Here is an 8,903-nt window from a genome sequence, read left to right on the forward strand (position 1 = left end):
GCGTGCAAGGCCACCTCTGTGCAAACACACATGTGCAAAGCAGCAGAGCATCATGCACCTGCAAGGCCACCTCTGTGCAAAGATGTCTGTGCAAAGCAGCAGAGCATTGCACGCGTGCAAGGCCACCTCTGTGCAAACACACATGTGCAAAGCAGCAGAGCATCNCCTCTGTGCAAAGATGTCTGTGCAAAGCAGCAGAGCATTGCACGCGTGCAAGGCCACCTCTGTGCAAACACACATGTGCAAAGCAGCAGAGCATCGCATGCGTGCAATGCCACCTCTGTGCAAACACACATGTGCAAAGCAGCAGAGCATTGCACGCGTGCAAGGCCACCTCTGTGCAAACACACATGTGCAAAGCAGCAGAGCATCGCATGCGTGCAAGGCCACCTCTGTGCAAACACACATGTGCAAAGCAGCAGAGCATTGCACGCGTGCAAGGCCACCTCTGTGCAAACACAGCTGTGCAAAGCAGCAGAGCATTACGCACCTGCAAGGCCACCTCTGTGCAAAGATGTCTGTGCAAAGCAGCAGAGCATCATGTGTGTGCAAGGCCACCTCTGTGCAAACAAACATGTGCAAAGCAGCAGAACATCACGCGCCTGCAAGGCCACCTCCGTGCAAACACACATGTGCAAAGCAACGGAGCATCGCACACCTGCAAGGCCACCTCCGTGCAAACACATCTGTGCAAGGCAGCAGACCAGCAACAGGGACCCGTGGCCATCTGGCAGCCCTCCAAGGCAGCTCAAGGGCCGTTTTAGCTGACCACCTTTTCCACACCTCCACTGTGAGACTCATAAGATGCAGGGAAAAAACTTCTCTTGAGGTCCGTATTGCAAACAAGGGTAGAAAAATTCCCTTCAGGTGGCACCAGGACTGTCAGCAAACACTTGCCAGGCCAAATCCAGAGCTGTTGCCATGGTAACGTGGCATTTCAAATGTACAGCTCATATTCACATGAAATAGCAGTCGAGCAAATGGCAAAAGGACAACGTCTTTGGAATCAGGTTGCGTGGTGCTACCAGCCCGATTCCCCGGCGCTGGGCGAGTAACGCAGCACCTCGCCACGCGCCCGCAGCGCCGCGGCAGCTCGCGCCTCGGCCGTGATTAGTCGCTGCGCAGCGGAACAAGTTAATGAGCTTCCTGCCCGTAACGAGCCCCCAAACAGGTTCCTTTCTTTAAAACAGGTGCAGAAAAAAGAAACGCAGGCACCGAAACAAGCCGCTGAGCCAGATGCTGGGAAGAGAGAAAATGCTCATTCACCGCGTCTGAGCACTGACTGCAAACGCGCTCAGGGAAAACGGGATCTGTTTACAGGCTTAAAGGCAAATTTTACCGAAAAAGTCATGGCGAGACACAGCGACGGGGAATGAAGCTATTCCCCGCGCCAGCTCGGAGCAGCAGCACTGATTACAAATAGTCGGGCCACGATCGGTTTATTCAGGTCCTCCCGTGAAAAGAGTAAATAGAGCAGCGTGAAAAATCTGTCTGATGTCAAACTTATATCGCCCATAAGGGCTGCTGACAAGGCGGGCCCCGGGCCCCGCTTGGATTGCTTTGCTGCGGTAGTTTTGCTCCAGCAAACTTGGGCTCGACCTGCGGTGCCTGGGAACGGCTCGTGCCTGCGCTGGGAGCTGCAGAGCATCCGCAGCCGCGCCGGCAGAAGGCGTCTCGGAATCACCTGTTTTAACGCAATGAGGAGCGCCCATAGCAGTCAGGACCGCCAAGCCCCGGCGACGCAGCGAGGCGGCACCCTCGGCGTGCCGAAGCCCGTGCATCTCCACCTCCCCCCGCCCGGCCGCTGGGACGGCGCCAGGAGCCACGGCGAGTCCTCCCGGCGCCGGAGGAGGAAAGAGGAGACAACGCAGGTGGAGGTTCCCGTTGACGGGGCCTCGGGTAAATCACAGCGTGACGCCAAGATTTCGGGAAAATGCACCAACTTCTTGGCGTGGCCTCGCCGTCTGCACCAGGCAGGCAGCAAAACAAGGGGAAAAAGGAAACGACTATTTGGTTAAAAAGGGCATCGGCGTGCAATCAGCTGTAAAACAAATTATCCCTGCCTTTTCTTGATTTTTTTTGCATTTCAATAGATTAAGTTTTCAATAAGAATAACAGTTGAGAAAGAAACTAAAACCAGCTACCTGTAATTGGAGCAGGTCACGTCTTTCTGTCTCTCAGTTTGTTTCCCTATGATACGTATCCCGGTCCATCCACTGTTATATGTGGGGCTACCTGGTTAATTTTAGTAGGATCAAAGAAGTTATTGTTTCTAATTTCTGCATTGCTTACATCACATTTAAAAGTACTTATTGCTTTTTTTTTTTTAAATCTCCAAGGCCCTTGAAAATTTTCCATAAAGTGGCTAAGTGCTACTAAAAAGTTTTAGAGACAATGAGTGTGAATATTACCAAATTACAGTAATATAAAATATTTCCATCTGCTAACAAATATTTAAATTTGTTTAAAATATACTATTTCCATGAACATGCCATTTGAGTTAATTACTTTACAGTAAATGCACCTCTTAAATAATTGCTAAACCTCAAGAAATGCTTTCAATAATTGACTGAGTTTTCATAAGGAAAAATGGTGTTATTAAATCCAAATTAAATGCACATTTGAGACACTTAACTTAGAGTGCTAACATACCAAGCATTTTCATACTGTATAAGAAATAACTTTGGAAATTAATGGCAGGAAGCAGCCACTCTGTGGTTCCACCTACAGTCATCCTCTCCCCATCTATTTCTATCTAACTCCCAGATAGACTAGAGCATTTTTTTTATGGACATACGAAAACTTTGCAAGTAATTTCAAATTTAAGCTGCACACGCAGTTTGACACCGTTTTAACACCATTTAGTGTTTTCGTAAGCCAGAAGCAGCTGGTTAGGTCGGTAGGGTCTGGGCTAGCATATTGTCCGGGTTTGTCACCTGCTCAAAAACGAGATGGAGATGGAACGTGGGCACACGACACCTCGGCTGAGCCGATGCTAGACGTCAGCGCTTGTTTTCTGCTAGGACTAAAACCGCCACAGACCTGCCCCTTGTGCGGTTTTTTAAGGCAACAGGACGCCACACCGCAGAGGAGCATGGCTGTCAGGTGAGAACCTGCTCCCACCGTGGCGGGGATGGCTGAGGAGGGCAGGAGGCGCTGCGAAGGACCAGCCTCAAAGGCAGCGCGAGGCCTTGGGTCTCCAGTGCTTTGAAACATAGCATATGCGCCTTAACCCAACAAAAGTCGGATGAAGCCCTAGCTTCGTGGTCGTGGGTCAGGGTACCCCACGTTGGCCATGGGACCAAGGATGGTCCATCCAGAGGTCACCAAGGGAGAATTCTGCCTCCTTCATCGAATCCCACCCCGCTTCCCCAGGAGCGGTCCTGGAGCGCTCGGGGAAAATTGCCTTTTGCCAGGAGCCCCCTGTGCTTCAGGGTCATTCCAGCCACCATGAGAGCTGCCTTTTCTTTTCAGAGGTCTTCCCAAGTACCGGCTGACACATCCTCACGTTCTTCTTTGTGCATGCAAGAAAAGAGAGGAAAATGGCAAACCTGCTGGCCGGTCCTTGAGTGGTTTCAAGGGTGGCCACGCCACCAACCTGCAAGGCAGAATCTAGTTTCCTGTCTTATCATTTTCTTGCTGAGCCCAGATGTGATCTGGGAAAATCCTTGCCTTTCCTCACTGCCGAAACGTGAACCTGCAGGTTCGTTAAGTTACTTAGAGAAGTAACAAGTTTAGGAAAACTTTAAATTGTAACTCAGATGACCTGAAGCAGAACACCAATTTTCTTCTTCTAGATCTACTTTAGCATCCTACATTTCTCATACCATGACATGCAACGTTAATCTTAGATAAGTCTTCCTTTATGCATCTCTATTCCCTTCATTGCCCTTGGCCTTTTAAATACATGGTTTTTTACTTCAAAGTAGTGTTAGCCCTTCCGGGAAGAGCCGTAAGATTCAAATATGAAAAGATAGCATCAAAAACAATCATCTCAGCAATTTCCAGATCAGATTCAATAATAAAAAGTCTGTTGTGTTATCAAAGACAGTATATTTGATTCTGCAAAGAAATATGGACATAAGCACTAGAGGGAGATATTTCCCCATTTACCATGGATTTCAAGGCAGCTGAAAAACAGCGAAATCTAGCAGCAGAGAAAGGGTATCCATAATATTAAGATATGTTAATCAACTGCAATTAATAAGAGTGAGCTGCAACTCATCGTAATCAGCTCCCATCAGTTGCCAGTGATAAAGATATTACCAAGCAACAGATAATGAACTGATATTTAAGCTGAATTACATTATTTAATGTATAGAAAGTTGCAGCAAGTCTCTCAGTGCAGATTGTTTATGTTTATTGTAATAAGCAACAGAGCTTCAGAGCAGGATTTAGGGAGCTAAGTTGGGAATAGAAAATGGTTTTATCTATCAACTGGGGTTTTTTAAACAGTCCTTTTCCTTCTTTACAGTGGTAGCACCCTATACAGTTTTGTATAAGACACACTTCAATTTAAAAGTTGGGGCAATCTATTAAATACACTAACTACATAGCTGCAGATAGCTGGGGACGAGAATGATTTGTGCAATGTCTGCCAATATTTCAGTGCCCGTGTGTTTCGGACTTAAACAAGAAGGGCTTTTTAATTTATCTCTTCACAATTTGGAAGAAACTCTTTCTGAAATCTCTAACACAAGGAGGCAAAGTCCAGCAACTCGTCACTGTTTGTACCTGAGTTTGTGATATAGCACAGAATTCTCATGATTTAGTATTTCACAAAACTTCCAAAAACTTGCAAAAAACAAAAAAGAACTAATTATACTAATTTGCAGTCAACCAGAAGTCAATGATAACTGCACAGTGAAAACTGAGACTCCAGAGATATGAAAACCAGCTGGAAGCAGGTGTTGGAGGAGAGGGAAAAAAGTCAACTCCAATACTGCAGACGCTTTTGGGGCAGAGAGCAGGGAACGGGCCCTTGGGGCGCTGCCTTCCCTTCAAGCTCCCCAAAACACGCGCCGGTGCTGAGATCCTGCATTAGCGCCCATCATTAATCATGTAGGACACAACCAGCACCTCGATGCTGAGCGTTCCTCGCGATCGCTGCTAGATGGAGCTGCAGCATCAGAAATGCCGGGGTCCGGGGCGCGGGCTCCCCCGGCCCGCTGCAGGGCACGCTCCGCTCTCGCTCGCTCTCCTTAAAGCTGTCTTTCAAGATTGTTTTTATGAAAATAAATGGAAGCAATGAAGAAATATCATTATAGGGCAAATGCACTGGATGCCACCAAAAAGTTAAATAACGTTTTTCCTTTGACATGCAAGTACCACTTGGCCACAGGCAGCGGCTGTCCCCCAAACCTGCGGCCTCGGGGTGACCACGTTGCAGTGGGGTCATGGGCCCCATGCAGAGGAAAACAAGCTTAGGGAGAGACGTGAGGGGAGATCTGGCTAGTCCATGAGGGAGAAGAGACGATGGGGAGGAAGGCTCAAAAGTTGGGAATGGGCATCCCAGGACTGAGACCCTTAGGGGCGATAGGATGCATGCGACAGCGTATTTGAGATGATGACGAGCAACCAAAGGGCTGCCCAGGTCTGCAGTTAGGTGCTGGTGAAGACGTTCCTACACGAGGTCCTGCTGTGCGGGCACCTCTTCCCACAGCGACGCCGAGCGGAGCCTTTTGCAGTTGTAGCAGATATTGGGAATGGGAACCCAGCGCCAGTAATCACTCAGCTCGTAAATGAAGTAATTAAAGGCTGGCTCTTGGCGCGCCACGCGCACACCATTCCCGGGGGAGGCGGGCGAGAGCGGCGTTGTGCCGGCATGCCACCGCCGTGCTGGCCTGTGACACGCCACGGCCCCGGCCATCACTCCCTCTCCAGCACCGCCAGTGCGCGGCGGGCAGAAAAACGTCTGCTCTGAAAATACGCAGATGCCAGTAAATTAATAACGACACGTGGTTGCAGCTGGGGGAGAGCTGACAAAGAAGAAATACAAGTGCCAGTCATTAATTATAAATATTACCCTATTAATAAAATATTTTAAAATAAAGTCTATTACATGCTACTCTCTCTATCCATTTTGAATTTTCTGCCAGGGTGCTAGCAGGTGTCCAGCTTATCGCAGCCACACTTTCCTGATCGGGTATAGCAGGAAGCACTCCAACATCTGAGGGTGAACGTACAACCACAGCATACAATATTTATTCTTATTGGCCTGGTGCCTGTGATCCGAGTTCTGTGCTTAACATGGCTTTGCTTTGTTAACCTGTTCAAGCTCTTCTCTTCAAACTTGAAAATGACTCAAAATTATTTTTCTTGCAAATGCTTAAGTGTTTTCTAGGAAACTGCATTTTGGATTCACTCTGCTGACAGTGATCTTGAAGGACATCAGCTGCTGTATGTGTGGTAAACACCGCGAATGAGGCAATGGTGACTGCCTGGTTTTTATTACGTGCTAGATTTACGCTTATCTGGCTATACATTTTTGATCGAAAGGCTGCTGGACTGAATCTGGTAAGACTTAAGATCTGTTGGCCTTTGTCAGCCTTTGCTATGTTGGTTAAGAGCAGGAATAAAAAAGCCTAGGGAAGTAAGGGTTCTGCTTTGAGAAACAGCTGCAAAATTGAACCAAGTCCAAATCCGTAGTAAAGATTGATGTTCACATAAACAATTACAGCTGTAGCTTAAGTGTGCCGTGATAAGCAATGGTACATATCAGCCTTTCGCTCGCTGCCTCTGTAATAAAGTTGTTATAGCTACATTAATTAATCTAAGGGCACTTCTAAGCATCATTTTATCCATCCACCTCCGAGGAAGCGGTACCTCTGGACTTCTTAATAAAATAATAAATAATAGTAATAGAAACTCTCAGCCATTTCCCGCTCCTCCCAGACCACTCAAGACGCCATCCTGGCCCCCGCGAAAACGGGGCCGAGTCTGCATCCTAGCCCCGACCTCGGCAGCGGCTGCTGATTTCTTCCTGCTAAGAATATGCTCTTAAATAGCATTAGCGCTCACTCCGCTGGCGTTGCTTTATGGAAACGAAGGTGCCGGGGAACGTTTTGGTGCATTTGCGTCACTTCCGTAGGGATGATTTGCACAATATTCACTTGGAGAGTTCACCCCCGGCACCTGGAGAGAGCTGAGCAGCAGGAGCTGGGACAGCACTCGGGAACTATTATTATTTACAGGACTAGCCAGAATTATTTTTTTTAATAGGCCATCGGGCACATCTGCAAGACCCACAGCCTGCACCAGACCTGGGGGTCCTCCTGGGGCGACACAGTCGACCCCGCATCAGGCGGCCTCTGACCTTCGGTGGCCAAAACACCCTGCGCCCAGGCTGGGCTGGGCTGGGCAAGACGCCCCTGACACACGAAACACCAAGCAACTCCCCTCTGCTTGCTCAGTGCTGAAAACTTCTTGGACTTAAAGCCTTTTTTGAGATGAATGACATATCTCAACTTTGCCAGAACGGTTGCTCCAGACTCTACGTATTTAGGCAAAAAAATCCATGTTATTTGTTCAAATTTGCAAGACTGATAACATAACTTCTTTATTTAAAAAAAAAAAAAAAAAAGCAAGCTTGGATTTTAGACCAAGCCTGTGCGCTGCAAGCTTGGCCTGGCCCCAGCTCGGTTCCCGTGGTCTGTCCCAGGGCGGCGGGAGGTGGCGGTCCCGGCATGCAGCTCCCCGGGACGGCCCTGTGCCGAATCGCGGGGGTCTCCCGCAGTTTCACCCTGCACTGAGACGTTTCCCCAGCACAAAACTCCCCAACGCGCTGCCCCGAAAGGCTGCTCGTGGCGCGGAGGGTCGTGGCGTGGCCCAGAGCAGAAAACACGGCGACGCAGAGGCCAGCGCCGACCCAGAAACCACCTCCCAAAGGGAAGCGCCGCCATCCGCCACGGCCACGGGACCATGGCGCCGACCCTCATCCTCCGCTCCCAGGTCCGGGGACATCAGCCCTGCTTCTGCGGCCGGCGAAATGCGGAATGCAAACACGGCTGCCGGCTTTTCCCAAAGCTGCCCGCAACTTGGGAGGAGGATGCTTTAACAAAGATAAATCTTTTATTCTCCCAAATAATTCCTTAGTGCGCACTGATGTCTCCGATACGACCCCGGGAGCGTTGGCTGCCGGATGCCTTTGGCCGCGTTTCGCCCGCAGCGACGGTTTCCCACGGCCGCGGCAGCAGCCCCCGGCCCCGCGATGGGAACGCGCTGCCGGAGGCGCCCCGGCCGCGGGAGGCAGAGCCCGCACCTCCCCGGAGAACCGTCCGCCCCGTCTCCTGCACGGCTGCCCAGCTCGCACGCGTTATCTTACAAACAGTCTGAGCTGGACTGAAGAAAAAGACACGGGGGAGTGGAAATTCAAAATACTTGAGGGAGTTTTATGATTAAAATGATAAATAAAAGTGCATGCTGCTATGCAGCTCCTAAGTTCCTTGACAACTAGCGTGACCTGCTCTCTTTTCTTTATTCCTAACATCAATTCCTTGTTTTCAGTCCAGAAAAAGCCTTTTGAGAAACACCAGCAGCGTCTGAACGCAAATAAGGGGTCTACCTGGGGAGAAACAAGAGCATCCACGCAAGTTTTACTTAAACCTTTGCTTTGCTTTCTTTGGAGTCTTCTAATTGTAGACCCTTGTCCGAGACACCTACCAGACTGATAAAGATGGAAAACGTCAGTTTGCAATTATTAGACTAGCGCTTATTTCCTTACGGTGGGAATTGCATAGTGAAAGCAGTTCTTTAAAAAAGTTGTGTTTGGGCAGGTTTGGGGTTGTTTCGGGGTTTTTTTTTGGCCCCGTGAAGCAGTAAGAAGCGTAGGACGGGAGCAGGCAGCGCCCGGGGCTGGCGGCGGAGCGGGTGCGGGAGGCGGAGCGCGGAGCGGCGCGGAGCTG

Source organism: Apteryx rowi, unplaced genomic scaffold, assembly GCF_003343035.1.
Source record: "Apteryx rowi isolate R43461 unplaced genomic scaffold, aptRow1 scaffold_145, whole genome shotgun sequence".
NCBI lineage: Eukaryota > Metazoa > Chordata > Aves > Apterygiformes > Apterygidae > Apteryx > Apteryx rowi.